A 16,079-nucleotide genomic window follows, 5' to 3' on the forward strand; every position below is an offset into this window, starting at 1 on the left:
TTTCCACCTGCCCTTGAATCACTGGTAATTAAATCAATTATCCCCATAACTGAACTGAACCAAGAGAAAAATGCAACACTTTCTTCAGAAAACCCAGAATACTCCCACCAAACAAGCCTCAAATGCATTGACTAAATATGAAAGATAAATTCTATCTTCTGTGTTGTAATAGCAATCTTATAATTTATTCAGCAACAAGCACGAAATATGACTTATTTTTGCAATACAGGACTAACCAGGAATATCACCCCCACCCACACTGCCTCCACAAAAAGTTGTACTGTTTCATTTTAGCATACCATCCGGATCACTGCTTTATCTGAAGGAACAAGCCCAAGTGTTATCAGTGCAAGAGGATGAAGTCTTTGCATTTCACTCCGCACTGTTTCTACAAAGTACCTTTTCATCTTTTGGGAGCAATACAGAGAACATAAATCCCACTGACTTCAACAGGAGCTGAATCCCCACACTGGGAGTCAAGATTTAATATATAGAACAGCCTTTTCCCTTTCAATCTCCCTGTCATTGCCTTTAATGATGCTCTGAACTAAGTAAGGCAAATAAAGACTCATACACTAAGTCTTCAGCCTTCTTGCTTTCATTTGTTCTTTTCCTAGAAAAATTACCTTATTCCACATTATATTTTACCTGACTCCTGAATTCTTCCCACAGCTGAAAGGTGAGAATGACCCCCCTCCTTTTGGATAGCCTTGATCTCCCAGGGGATTTATACGCATACTTTTTCATGTTGCAACACACCACAGATTCGACATATTGGAGCAGACTCAACTAATCATGTCTGTTCCACATGCAAGCTGATTCACATTGTGCTGCATTGCGTGCAGTTGTATAAGTGGTAAATGTGTGTTAGTGCACAGAAAATGGCAGCAATGCATTTTTGAACTAAACACCTTTAATGACACCCCCGGACTCCTATCCAGCTCTGGAGCTGCTCTGACCTGGCTCAGTGTGCTGTAGTCCCAACTGCATATGCAGTGCAGAGCCATTTTGCCCACAGCCCCTCAAGTCTGTTCTCATACTACAAAGCTCAATGCAGAGCCCAAAGCACATTGCCACAGTTTATTGCTATGCCTTAATATGCATGTGTAGATGTGCCCAGTGAGAAGAAGAGCACTGGAAAAGGCATGGTCTCAAGATTCTGACACTGGTTACTGTACAAATGTCTCTACAGATAAGAGACAATTCACTCCTTTTGCAGCGCTGAAGTCAATAGGATTACAGGGAATGAACTGGGTCTATAACCGCTCCTCTGTGAGTTCTCTACATAACTGGAAATAAACAAGATTGATTTTGGAGCAGGAGTCCCGTTCCCTTCCATCTTAATTACTGAACTCAGATATTTTCTCTGTGAACAACCTACACCAAAGTAGATGTGCTTAAGCTATCAGGGCATTTACACTACCCTGTGCACCACCACATAGTGTAAACTGGCCTAAAAGCAAAGGCCACTATAAGCAGAATGTTGCTATTAATTTATCCTAGTGAATAACAGCTGACTGACCGGATGATATCCCCTGGAGGCTGGCCTTGAAATAGCAATACCAAATATGCAAATCAGCAACCCCCTCTCCCCCCACCCACCAAAAAAGCCCCCCACCAACCTTTCTGTGCAAAGGCCACTTGGCAAAACTTATAGTAAATATGGTCTCTTACTGGCCCCTCAGTTTTGGTAGCTCCACATGGACAAACCACTTATTCTGGCTGGTATCTCTCAGCATTTCCTTTTTTCTCCATTTTTACTTTAAAGACATGGCGGGAGGGGCTATTCATTTGCATTTTCCATAGCTGACACAATAACTCCTAGGTATCCTTCCCACCCTGCACATCTTTTCATACTATGGCTCACCTAAAATGCTGATCTTGTGTGATATTTTATACCCTTAGATCAACAAGGAAACCTTGAATCTTGGAGAGTTAAGTCTGTGCATTCTATCCATCACAGAAAAATGGGACTGGAGATCATTTAATTCAACCTGTTTTTCAAGGCAGAACCATCCCTGACAAAGATATTTGTCTAACCTGCTCTTAAACACTTAACCGCCATGAGAGTTAGACAGTGCTTCCTGATATTCAAGCTAAATTGTTGTATAATTTAACTCCATTACAGAAAAGTAGATTGTCTTTTTTTATAATGATCTTTTTGTCTTTGAAAACTGTTATCAAATCCTCCCTTGGTCTTCCCTTCTCCAAACTAAATAATTCCAATTCCTCCAACTTTTCCTCATAAGTATGGACATATGAAATTCGCAATTTTGAAATCCAACATTGCCCATGAAATCTGGGCAATGTCCACAAAATCCACAGAAAAAAAATGTACGGAAAAAAAAATGCTGGCTCCTCAGAGGGAGCCAGCAGTCTGCAGTGTGCTGTGGCAGCCTGGTGGGGTGGGGAAGGGAGGCCACAGGCCTTGAAGGGCCACAGGCAAGACGGTTGCTGCTCCTGCCCACTGATTGCCTGCAAGGGCTGTCTGTAATATGGCCCCACACCTCTCCACCAATCAGCAGAGAGGAGCAGGATGCATGGCAGGTAGCCCTTGCAGGCAATCAGTGGCAAGGGGCAAGGCCAGTGGGGCTCCTCAGCCCATCAGAGGCATGAGGGAGCCCATCTCACTCCACCTGCAAAATGACAGCCTAGGTCCATGTTTTGCCCACGAAATAAGGGGAAAAGCCCCTGCAAATTATGTAAGTCCCTACTCACAAGTCACATTTTCTAGACCTGTAATTATTTTAATTGCTTTTCTCAGGACTCTTTCCAATTTCCACATTGTCCTGGGGAGCCAAATAATAAATGGGACTTACCAGCAGAGCGGGATGAGCACGCGACGCCACTGGAAAGACCTGCGCGGTGCGTCAGCCGCCTTTTTGTGCAGGTACGCCCAGTCGGTGATGTCATTGGGAGCTGCCGGCCGGCAAGGTTAAAATCAGCAGCTGCGGCAGCGGAGGAAATGGAGGGCCACACTGGAGAGCAGGTATTTGCTCCACCAGTGGGAGAGACGGATAGCCCCTGGGGAGAGCAGCCACCGACTCTGCCAGAGAGAGCAGCAGTGACCGGGACGACGGAGGAGGTGGAAGAGGGGCGAAGACAAGCAGCGTGGTGGGAGGCTGCTCCAGAGGCGGAAGGTGTAGTAAGCATGGTCGCGAAGGACCTGCCGAAACACCAGAGGGACGGCAGCATGGGCCCTGGGGGAAGTGCCAGAGCAACACTACAAAGGTTCAGCCATACAACAGGGGAGAAACCCTGGGACAACCCCGAGAGGGTGCCAGCGGGTGGCGATCACCGCCACATCATGGTACAATGAGCTGAGGGAGGCACCAGGAAGGTTGGAGTCAAGCAAGGCTCGAAAGGACCGGTGAGGTCTAATTAGAAGGCTCAGTTGAGTGAGGGCTGAGTAGTTGTGATTTAAGTTGTATTGGGGCAGGGGGTATCCCTGGTCAGGGAAGGGAGAACCGAGTTGGTATCCCTATAGAAGGGGATGTCTAGGGTATTGTGGTGAGGCCAGAACCTGTGCAGCAACCCCATCCAGGGTCAAAGAGGGAGAGGCCAGAGGGACCATGGGCCAAGCATAGAGCTAAGCGCCACAATAGGGGCAGGCTGGGAGGAATATAGTACCCTATGGCTGTAGACCTGACCCGTAGAAGAAGAACGCACGGAAGGTGGTGTGAGGCCAGGGTGTAGGGATGGCGGAGCCCCGTGATGTGTCCACCGAGGGATCCTGGGCCGCAGAGCATACCACGAACCAACCTTGACACTGAACGGAACATCAAGTCATGGCGGGTAAGAACAAAGCCAGGGACTGGTCCAAAAGAAAGCTGCTTCGATCCCAAAGTGATTCCAAGAGGAGAGTGACATCTTCCTGCAGAAGGGGAACCACCCGAGGGCGGGGAATTGAAACATGGCGGTCACACACATCTTTCTTGAAGTGCAGTGTCCAAAATGGGACATAATAGTTCACATAAAGCCTCACCAGCTGGAGAAAGTGGAAGAATCACTTATCTGCATGCAGTATTTCTGTTAATACATCTCAGTAGGGTATTTGTTGTTTGTTTTTTTTTCAGTAATACACAGTTGACTCATATCCAGCTTGTGGTCCACGATGACCCCCTTTTCTACAGTCCTGGAACTCTGCCAGTCATTCACCATTTTCTATTTGTCCGATTTGATCATTTCTCCCTAAATGTAGTACTTTGCATTTACCCAATAGATAAGAAAGATAAGACTGTTAGCTGCTTTCCATGATATGGCAAACACTGGCAACACTTGGTAAACTTTAACAATTTCCTGTTGGAGCACCAATGATATTTCTTAAAAAAATAAAACAAGGCATACTGCTGTAGCAGGGTACTGAGATGCCTGCTACTTGTGGAGCGATCAGTATGGAATCCCGCTGTGGGTTGCCAAGGTAACCAGTGGGAGCCAGCTGACCAGAAGGGGCAGGGCAGGCCGAGGCAGTCAAGGGAGAAGGAGCTCTGCCAGAGCAAACGGTGAGGAGAAGCCTGACTGCATGAGCAGCTCCTGATTGCTGTTATGGGGTGGAGAATTCCCTGGTAGGGATTGAATGTTGTTTAGCCAGACGGCATAGATTTAATGTTATAGCCCAGGGGCTTGTGTTTTTGTGTTTGCTGTTTAGACTGGAGGACCAGGTGAGGTTACTAGGGGTGGGAAGAGGCCTCACAGGTGCTCCACAGTAGCATGGGGATCCCAGCACCAGAGAGGGTGCAGCATTTGGGGTGCACTGACCCCAGCACCAGAGAGGGCGCAGCATTTTGGGTGCACTGACCCCGGCGCCAAGGAAGAGGCCAGGCACGGCTACAGCCCCCTGGGCCCTGAGGCTGAGAGAAGCCCCAGAGCAGAGGGAGTGACAACTGACGAGTCCCAGAGGGGGCGCAGTTGAGACAAAGCTACAGAAAGCCCAAGCGCCAGATGGCACAAAGAGCAAGGCTGACTGAACAACGTCTGGTACATCAGCAAGGCTTGGGCTGCGGTGTAAAGGGAGGAAAGGAGCAGCAGATAGCGCCCCCTGGCATCAGGGCAGAAAATGGGCAGCTTCCTGCTTAACTAACATTCTCTAATTAAGCAAGTAACAACGAGGCGTGGCAGGCGAGAAGGTGGGTGGTTGGCCCATAACAGGTGGGCGGGGCCACTAGTGGACAGACCCCAAAGAGAGACACCTGTCACAACTTCCTATTGCTTTTTATATTCAACTGCTGTGTGTCATGCTTTATATGCACAAAATCACAGACAAAATTGAATAAACAGCATCTGTACAAGCAGGATTGTTAGATGAACCTAATGGCCTTTGTTGCAGTTTCGCCACAAATCATATATATTTCAGTTACTGCTCTAATGTCATTTAGCTTATTGTTAACCCCCTCCCCCCCCATTCTGGACTCTTTGGAAAACACAGATGAGTTCAGGGAGTGGTGATTCATTAGATGGCATTTTCCTCTAAATTATGACTGAACTACTGCCCTGGCATGGTACTGAGACATAATATAATCCTAGAGAAACTCTCTTCAGGAAGAATGATAAAAAAAAAAAAATCCTGACACTCCTGATCCACAGTAAGTTTTCTAGAAGTAAGTATCAGTTCTGACCAAGAGGTCCTGGCTAGCCCTCAGTTCCAGTAATTACATCTTTTTCCCCCCAGGAACGGGGCATGCCAGATAACAAAATATGCCAGTTAATTGAGTGACCCTGGCTGCCACTTTTCCCACTGCATCCCATGGCATTGCCACCCCACTCGTGGCATCCGGGAGGCAGGTCCCGCACAGGCCTGCACAGCCTGTTATGCCCCCAGGCCGTGGGGGCTCAGCAGCACAGGCTGCTTTGACCCAAGCCATGGGGGCTTTATCTTATAAGCCAGCATGCCAGTTAGTGCAGCATGCTGGCTTGTAAGATGCTGGATAACAGAACTTTTACTGCTTGCCCATGATAAAAGTTAATGGTATGACATTTCATTTATTCCACTGTCAGCGAATAGCTTGCTTTGTCACTATATAAATAAGCAGTAATAAGCCCACTGAGTGAATGTATGCACAATTTCTGACTTATCATATAGCTAGATCCTGCGAAGAAAGACAGATCAAAGAAAACTGGTCTACTATTCTTTTTCAGTACTGCTCTGTGCCAAAAAGGGAACACATAGGAACAGGCCTCTCTACTAAAACCTATCAAACGCATGCCAAAGCTGCCATGTATTCAAAATATATACCATAATATAAGCAGATCTCTCTTCTTTCTAGAACCTGTACCATGACTAACCATTTCTTCACATACATTCCTTTACCCAGTGGTAGTACTCAATTCCATGCTGCTATTAACTTGCTTTTAAAGTCTGTTTCTCTGGCTAAGCTGTGCTTCATTACTAATGTTCCACTGTTTTGCCCAATTTAAGTTGTGGAAAATATTTCTGAGGTCTTTTGATTTTTTTTCCTTTTCCTCTCCCATTGTGTGAGCAACGCCGGGTGGGGTGGCCAAGGTTTCTTATTAGGCAGCTATTCCATACAGCATGTTTCTAGCCACACAAAGCAGAGTTTGTTAGCTATGAGTGACTTCTGCTTCAACTGTTGAGCTGCCAGATTAGCTCATGTCTTAATTACGCCGACGCAATGAGCAGAGGTTACCCATATTACCAACCTGAATACAGGCTTGATGTTTTCCAGTTCTGGAAACTTCAAACCAAACAATAAAAAAGAATCCTTTCATTTGTGTTTTTCTTTCCCTTTCACTTGTTATCTTTGTACTATTTGATTTGAAAGCAATTAAAAGCATTTAAACAGATCTGAAAATAACTGAATCACAGTCCTGATTTTCCTTTTTCTGGGACTGCAGATAGGCTTGCTGGAAACTCAGCAGGAAGCATTTTCATATGTGATGTACTAATCACAGTACCATAGGAAGTAAAATACCAGTAGATATCAATCATCTACCTAATGAAATATCGTGGCTCTGATTTTGACCTAATCTAGTTCTTATCTAAGGAGGAGTTAAATAGAAACAAGCAGTTCTCAGAAAGAATCCCTTCCTTTATATAAGACTGATACTATCTTTAGGCCCTGAGTCATAAGGTCTGAAGAATCTTTGATTTTGTCTCAGTTTATGTAGGGAGTATTCAGATAACTGCCTAATCTTGATTTTGAACACTCTCAGCTATTTCCCTCAGTATCATATGGCATGGAATCTAGCCTGTCATCTTATTTTAAAGTGCTTATGAAAATGTTTTCCTTTTGTATATAGTTAAGCTACTGGAAAGTTTTTCTTGGATTACTTTGAAAAGTTTAACTTTCACACTCTTCCCCTGTAAAATGTTCTATCAGCTCACTCTAAACAGTAGAATTTGTTACTTTTCCCATCTTCTAGAAGTCTCACTGACTACAACACAGTTATGTCAACCTCAGCCTTCTTCTGCCAGAAAATGCCGTCAAATAAAAATGACCTTCCCAATTACATGAGTTTATTTGCTCATCCTTCTAATTAGAATTTTAAAACCCACCTGCATCTATTTTACAGCACAACCTTATTTTCACAAAACCCTGCTTTTAACAATCCCAATAGTATGAGAAACATTTATTATTATTATTTTAATGCAGCAAATCAACTAACTACCAGATCAAACACCAGGGGTGGCCAGAGTTATTCAGCCTGAGAGCCACATCTGATCCTCCATTGAAGTTCAAAAGCCAGAGAGTAGGGTGGGAGGGGGGAAGGAGGCGGGGTGATGAGTGACTTGGAGTGGAGGTGACCACCCCCGGCACCTCCAAGCTGCTTCTGTTTTCTTCCCTGGGGAGTGCACCCTAGGGCACCTGAGCCAGCAGTCCTGAAGGGAGAGAAACAGGGAAGAAGGCAGGCTCAGGGTGCATTCCCCGTAGGGAAAGCTGGAGTAGCGGGAAGTGCCAGGCCGCACTGCCCCCCAGAGCTGCCTCAGGGAGAAGTGGGTGGGGTTTTGGCCAATTTCCAGAGAGCTGCAAGTACCATGTGAGCTGTGTTTTGGCCACCTGGGGGAAACACCCCCTTTTAAAGAACTTTTCTCCTGGTTCCATGGGGTGTTGTTATACTGAGGTATTTTTATACTAAAACCCTGGCCCACTTAAAGGAGTTGCCCAAGCAGTGCTATTGATATATACTAAATGTTCCTGTGTACTACAAAGTCTGAAGGATTTGGTTATTTAGGCTAAATGGGAGGGGTAGGGAAGAACAATGTCAGATTCCAATGTTGAACTGAAATCTTAACAACGAACCCTCTGCCAATAGGTGTCTTACAGCAAGGGAACTCCAGCTACAACAGATTTCTGATTTCATTTTGCAACACTGAAAGGCAAATAAGGCAGATCTCAAGCCTATTATGGCTTTCTACACAGAGGTGGAAGAAGTTTTTCAGTGTTTTCAGTGTTTTTCCTTTAAAAAAAAATTCTTCCAAAAATGTATATTTGTATTGACTGGAACCATTTTTTTTTTTTTTTACTTAAACTTGCCTAAAATAAATTAAAAGGGATAGGAAAGGATCCTAAATTCAAATAGTTTGATAAGAAAAAATATATTATTCTTCCTTTCAGTTAGGAGTGAAAACTGAAATCAGTTACTTACAGAGGTCTATTTATGAGATACAAACGCAGATTCAGTCTTGGTCTAGGTCCTGCAGTGCTGGTCACATGTTCATGCCAAGATACCCCACTTCACATTTTTCCACATTGTTTTCAGTTGCTTGAGGATTTAAACCTGTAGCCCTATATAAAAACCAGTTAGAGAAGCCTTGTTTTGATAAAGATGTGGGTAATGGCAGGAAGCTGGTATGTAGAAAAGGACTGTAGATGCTGTGATGCTGGAGGTGGGGGAAACTGTCCTAAACACTACTGCTATCTGATTATTAAACATTAGCTAGCCATTGTTACTAGAAACAAAGGTACACTGTAGAGATTGCCTAGAGTAGTGGTAGGCAATTATTTCGCCCAGAGGGCCACTTAACAAGTTTTGATGAGCTGCTGAAGGCTACACACATAAAATTAATGGTGAAGATACCATTTTAACAAATTGTAGACAAAAAAAAATGTATGCTAGAACGCAAACATCTATTATATTTTAATTTTATTAAAATAACAAAAAACAACTTTTCTCCTGGTCTATGTTTTTATTAGTAGTGTGAATAGAGGTAATTGCATAATAGTTCAAAATAAAGTCTCTCTCCCAAGGTCCGCAGGGCCTTGGATCCTTTCCTCTGCTGTCTGCCGACAGGACCACACTGCTAACTGACAAGGCCCAGATCCTCCAGAGATGGGCTAATCAGTTCAGCGCCAGCCTCAATGGGACCTCCTCCATCAACCAATGTCTAGTGGCAAAGTTCCTGGAGCCAATGTGATTCCAGCAGCGGTCTATAAATCAGGTGGTCACAACCTCACCGAGAAACTAACCAAGATATTCTGCAGTATGTGGGCACAGGAGGTAGTCCCTTAAGAATTCAAGGATGCCTCCATCATCCACCTGTACGAAAGGAAGGGAAATTGCCAACTCTGTGACAGCCACAGGGGCATCTCCCTCCTTTCAACTGCCAGCAAGAGTCCTCCTCAGCCAGCTGACTGACCATCTAAAGACCTACTGCCTGAGAGCCAATGTGGTTTCAGAAAAGGACATGAAACCACCAACATGGTGTTTACGGCCTGGCAGCTTCAAGAAAAGTGCCAGGAACAGAACGTCAACCTTCTTCTCATGTTCTTCAACCTAGCCAAAGCCTTCGACATGGTGAACTGCGAAGGTGTCTGAGAAATAATGAAGAAGTATGGATGCCCTGGAAAATTCATTAATATGGTTTGACAGGTCCACAACAGCATGATGGCACGCATCCTTGCGAATGGCAAATGCTCTGACCCCTTTCCAGTCACAAATGGCATCAAGCAGGGCTGTGTGTTCACACCAATCCTCTTCAGCATGATATTCTCTGCCATGCTGTCAGATGCTTTCCAGTACGATGACCTTGGTATAGGGCTCAGATACCATTTTGACACAAAACATCTTCAACCTGCATAGGCTCTGAGTGACCTCCAAAGTCCAGACAGCCATGCTTCACAACTTCCTCTTCACTGATGACTGTGAGTTATGCACAGGCTCACAGACTGACATGCTATGTATGCTGTCCATGGATGTATTCTCGTCAGCCTGCGACAACATCAGATTCACTATTAACACAAAGACGACCAAAATGATGTTTCAGTCTGCACCTAGTACAACATCCCAGGAACCACACATCTCAGTTAAAGGCCAACAACTTTCAATGGTTGACAAGTTTGTCTAACTAGGCAGCACGCTCTCCCATGCTGTTCACATAGACAATGAAGTCAAAGAGAGACTAGCAAAAGCTAGCAAGGCCTTCAGCAGACTCCGTAAGTTGGTCTGGGACCACAGAGGTATTGGCATGTCAACAAAACTGAAGGTATACAAAGCCATCAGTCTCCTGACCCTCCTTTACGCCTGTGAAACCTGGACTGTCTACCAGCATCATGTCAAGAAACTAAACCATTTCCACCTGTGCTGCCTGCGAAAGATACTAAAGATCAAGTGGCAAGACAACATTCTGGACAGTGAGGTGCTCGGAAGATCAGGTCTCTCCAGTATTCACACTCTACTGAAACTGGCACAGCTAAGATGGGCCAGCCACCTTTCAAGAATGCCTGATGCTTACCTGCGGAAGGAAATCTTCTACGGAGAACTTCTATGTCAAATGGAGTACACTCTCGCGGCACACCAAAGAAGCGGTACAAGGACACCCTAAAGGTGTCCCTAAAAAGTTTCAGCATCAACCCAGAGTTGTGGGAGCAAATCACTGTCCATTCTGGAGGTAATACATCCAGAACTGAGCACTGGCCTTTGAAGAGCAATGCACAGAAGCAATGAAGAAGCGCATGGCCAGGAAAACAAAAACCTCTTGTACTCAGTCCTCATTGTTTTCCTGCCCCTGCTGCAGCAGATTGTTCAAGGCAAAGATTGGGCTTATAAGTCACCTATGTACCCACATGACCTAGCCTCCACCCCATTCCTTTCTCTTTCCTTTCTCTCTTTTCTCCTTTTTTCTCCTTTTCTCTCTCCAGGTTTCTTTCCCATTTCCTTTCTCTCTTCTCCCCCCGCAGCTGGATGCAGTTGTCTTTGCCCATGAAGGCAAGTATGGAGGCAACAAGTATGGAGGCAACTGCATAATAGCTCAAATAAAGTCTCTCTCCCAAGGGAACCAAAACCAGCCAGCAGGACACTTGGCCAAGGGAGGAGGTCCTCACCTCCAGCAGAGCCCTACTGCAGCCCAGCCACCCCCCAAATCACAAGGGAGCTCCTGTCTCAGCTTGCACCTAGAAACATCCCTCAAGAGCAGCCTACACCCCAAACCTGCCTGCTCCCCACCCTTTCCCATCCCACAACTTTCCCCCACAACCCTGGGGAATCCCAGCAGCCCCCTCCTGCCTGCCCCAGCTCTCTGCCAGAGTGATGCAAGCTGTACCCACCCATGGCCTGGGGGTCCCTCAAGTCCCAGCCACAGCTCCAGGGCACTGGGGGCAGCCTTACCTGGGTGGACAGGATGGGAGCTGAATTGTTTGCAGCCAGGAGGCAGTGGGTGGGTGGGCTAGCTTGCAGCACTGCACAGGGCAAGGTGGGAGGTGGATCCAGGCCTGGGACCAGGGCTTCGCCTGTGTTGGGGAAGTTCTACTGCCTTAGGCACAGGTCCTAGTGCCCAGGGTGGCTCCCATCAGCTCCAAGCTGCAGGTAAGCAGGGTACTGCCAGTGCAGCCTGAGTGGGGGTCCTAGAGCCCAAGCATAGCTTGCCTAGAGCCTGCCATGTGGAACAGGGTGGGCAGGTGGGGCTGCTTCTACCCAGCATCCCCCATGGCACCAGCAGAGGATGGAGATGGAGTTGCCACCTATGCCACCTGCCCATGGGGCTGGACAGAATCAGCTGGTGGGCCAGGTATAGCCCACAGGCTGTATTTTGCCCACCCCCACTCTAGATCCATCTTCAGTTTTTGCTGGTTTTGGTAAAAGAGTAGAAAGGAAAATTGTTTGAATTTGTTATATAAATAGATCCTTGCTGAAGTACCCGGCATAGGTGAACTCCAGAGTCTTGGTGAATAGGGCTGCTAATGAAACTCCAGTCAGAAGTACAGCTGCTTTCCCTGGCTACACCAAGCAAGTGTTACTAAGACCTTGTGGGTGATAGTAGTAAGCTGGCATGAAAAAGAGGGTTGTAGAACATGGCGTTTTAACACCCTGCTCCTTGTGCCAGTAGGGGCAAAACTCATCAAAAGTCACAGGTGACTCTGTAAAACCTTTCTTCGTTGCACTGAAGCTCATGGTATATTTCACAATCAACTGTTCTTGAGAGGCAGCAGTCTTATATCTTGCATCTGCACTGAAATGTAAAGCTGTTTGTTGTTGTTGTTTTTTTCACTCCAAAGCTCTTCTAACTCTAGGGAAGGAACAGATGCTCCACTAAGCCATCTATTGGAAGTCCTGATCTAATAATTCCCAAATAGGGAGTGTTCTTCAGTACTATGTGCACAAATAGCTCTAGCGATAGTGTACCTACAGCCTCATGAATACATCAAGTTTCTCTCTGGGTATGGAGTTGGTGCTGGTTTGCAGCTTTTCTTAAATTTGCTTTCCCTGGCCTTTCAGGCAAAGGTACCTATTAACCCAAAGGATCATGCTTATGAAAAGTGACACTGAACCACTATTTTAATGGCTGTGAAATATATATGGTGCTTTTATGTCCAAAGAAGGAAATTTGCTTAAATAGGCTAGTTAAACTTATTAACTTATTTTATTTTATTACATATAAGCATGAGAGCCTGAATGGCTACCACAAGTAGAAAATGTTGACTAAATTCCAGGAAGTTGCAGTAAAGCTATTATTTAAGCATTCTGGCACATCAGATAAAATTATCTAGTATAAGTCTGAGTCACTCAATTTAAATAAGGCATGTTAAATCTCCTTGGGTAATCTCTGCCTGGGTAAAAACTCCTGGCCTCAGCTAATGCTGGCTTTTAAAGGTGGTGATCAATTCCAGAATGAGAACAAACCAACCATTCCTTCAGATTTTAGGATTCTACATTAAATAGAAGATGGATTTTGTGCTGACAATCAGGCTGCTGTTATTTGCTTTCATGTGTCCAGACTCTTCTTAATCTCTGTCTACTGAATCTTTTAGCAGCCTATTTTCATAAAGAGGGCAGGAAATTACATTCTTGTCTTCCATTCTCTCCATACATTTTTCCACTGGTACACATGGGAGTCCAATGGATGCTGAATATTAATTCAGTTGTAGCTAAAATAAACCTCAGGGCTGCTTTAATAAGAAATGCTAAACTAGTTCTGCATAGGCATTATGCCAAAACCTTGCTGAAGGGTACAGATTCAAGCACAGTGTCGTGTTACAGGCGTTGCAGGGACTGGAAAACTGAGCCATTCTCCTTTTGTCAGTGCAGCCTGGAGTATTAACTAGATTTGCCTAGTGAACTCTTCATTAAATAGCTCCGGGTACAAGATCACTGGATTAAAATTTATCCATTGCTGGGTTTAGTGAAGAAATCTTCAAAGCAAAGGGCTAACACTGAATAGAAAGTACAAGGTTGAAACACTGAAAAAAATCTGAAAGGATCAGTTATACCCTCCAGCAACCAACAGAAAGCTTTGGACTTTTTGGGGCACATAGTTTTCAGAAAAGAGATTATTATGGGTAAATGGATGAATCTGTCGCCAGCTATATATTGTCTCTTCACAACATAGATAAAATACTGCCTGTTTCTTTGAAGTAGAGTTAATGTAATCTACCAGCAAGTTTGTTTCCTTCCATTTGACTTCAGTGAGAGCTCTGATGGTTCTTAAGGAGAACACAACCTGCTTCATTATATTTATGCTTTGGCCACTGAAGTTTCAGAACATGCATGTTGCTGAAAGAAGGCAAGCAGCTTTTCTAAAAAATTGTATTGGCTGAATGCTACATGCCTCAGCTTCCCCCTTGGAGAACTGGAAAAAGCATCTCTTAATTTTGTGGTCAGGCATCAGGTTCAGTTCATCAGGACTTTTAACATGCTCAGAAGTGTGTTGAAATGCATATACTGTAAACAGAAAGTAATGGCCAAGCAAGGGAATGGGCTCAGAACGCAAGAGGTGTATCCACTCACAGCAAATTATTCTTGTATTGGACCAATGAGATACTTGAATGCAAATGTTCTAGAAGTGCTTGAGATACTCTCAGAAGTTATGCTGTTAGCATTCTTATTTCCTTACTTAGAGAGGATGGAACACAGCAATTTGTCTAAAAGTATACTGAGGGATAAACACCCATGAAGGAAAAAAACTATTTTTGAGCTTTAAGTCACTGTTGCCAATGTTTAGGCTGGAAATTAGAGAGTTTCTAATCAGCGAGGCATGGAGGCCTCTCACTTGGAGTTATGAGGGCAGAGAACGCACTACTTCTAACACAGAGTTGGGGAATGGGTCAGAAAGGGGCTCTCTGATGGGGTTGCATCCAACTGTGGGGAGACGAGTTTCAGTTTCATTCCTATCTCCGTAATTGCTGACTGTGTTTTTCACAGTGTAACTCTGAATGGAGCTGGGTTAACAGAACACTCAAGCCATAGCCTCTAAGAATAAATGAATGAACTAAGACATCCAGTGAATTATGGCTGATGGGCAACACAGGCTCTATCCTTCTTGATTGAACTGGCTTTCTGTAAATTTTGTCCTTGTTTTCTGTCTCTTCCTCACCATGCTCTAAATTCAAGCAACAAAAGCAATCCCCATGGACTTATTCACAAATCATGTCTATTCCCAACATAGTTTGTACTATATATATATATACACACACATATATATATACATACACATACACATATATACGCATGTTTTATGAGCAGTGGTTAACCCTTGAGTTACTTGAAGTTTCTAAATTTAAGCCAAAGTGACTGCCTAGAAGAGAAAGGGAGAAAATGTGCCTAAATCATCCATGTCAGTACAGTGTAACTTCATCCACGGGTGAACTTGGTGCCTGACAGAACTGTTTTATATGTACTTGTTTCTCTGGAAGAGTCTTATCTGTGAGAAAAGGTGATACTCTAGGAGTGACTCTAAAGAGGCAGTTCAATTGAGATGTATAACAGAACACCCTTTAGGGTGTCTGTCAGTTTAAGGGCTGGAGCAGGGAGCTGCCAGGGGGCTAATGAGAGCATCCATTTTGGTGAGTGCCCATTTTGGGAGAGCTCTCCTGCTCCAGGAATATCTTGGAGGTAAGGGCAAGACTATGGGGAAGGAGGAGGCCTCAGTGGTCCTGGGAATGACTTAAAACTGCGCTCTGCCGGGATAGGGAGGCCTGGTGGTCCTCCTAGCTGTGGTGGGGCAGGGCCACTCAAATACCAGGACTGAGAACCTCCCTGGTGTAAGGCAGGTCGGTGCACCTAAACCCCTACCCCCACCTTCGGGTGGGTTACTAGGAGAGTTAGGGGGGTCAGGCACACAGAGTAGCTGCACCTGAGCCCTACTGGGGTGTTGGACCCTGGAGGCAGGCCAGGCACACTGACTGAGCAGCACCTGAGTCCAACGGGGTGTAAGACCCTGGGCCCTGAGAGTTGCAGGGCAGAGTTGTGGGGCCAGTTAAGCTCAGAGAGGAGTGGCTGAACCCTAAGGGGTGGAAGACCCCAGGCCCAGTGTGAGGGGGTAGAGCTGGGGCCTGAGAGAGGGGCATAGTGGGCTGGTGAGGGGCCAGGAACAAAGTAGGCCCATAGTTGAGCAACTGCTCAGTCCTGTTTAGGTGAGGGTCACAAGAGAGGCCCAAAAGACAGTGCCAGGGCTGACCAAGGGGTGAGGAGCAAAGCCTGAGGAACTTTTTGAGTGGGGTAGAGTGAGCATGGCCTGGATAGACAGTATGCAAGAGACCAGATGAGAGCTGGTGGCATGCAGGAGACCCTGGTGAGAGGGAGGTGGTGTGTATGAGGCCCCGAAGGGGGTAAAGATTCAACTGTGTGCCCAGTTTTGTATGGCCTTGAGCTGGAGTACCATCGCACAATGTGACATCAGTGAGGCATGG

At 45.4% G+C, this 16,079-nt stretch overlaps 1 protein-coding gene and 1 long non-coding RNA gene across 2 annotated transcripts in view; one reads left to right on the forward strand and one right to left on the reverse strand.

The window, feature by feature from the left end:
- Window positions 1–320, forward strand: part of LOC149864415 (uncharacterized) — a 53,802-nt gene extending 53,482 nt beyond the window's left edge. The window contains exon 3 of the long non-coding RNA XR_016442706.1: window positions 295–320. This is a non-coding gene — a long non-coding RNA (uncharacterized LOC149864415). The remainder of the gene's footprint in view (window positions 1–294) is intronic.
- The window catches only part of ANKH (ANKH inorganic pyrophosphate transport regulator), a 154,222-nt gene that overhangs the window by 64,905 nt on the left and 73,238 nt on the right, over window positions 1–16,079 (reverse strand). The window lies entirely within an intron of this gene.

Source organism: Crocodylus siamensis, chromosome 5 (genome assembly GCF_052110815.1).
Source record: "Crocodylus siamensis isolate JL-2025a chromosome 5, ASM5211081v1, whole genome shotgun sequence".
Taxonomy (NCBI): domain Eukaryota; kingdom Metazoa; phylum Chordata; order Crocodylia; family Crocodylidae; genus Crocodylus; species Crocodylus siamensis.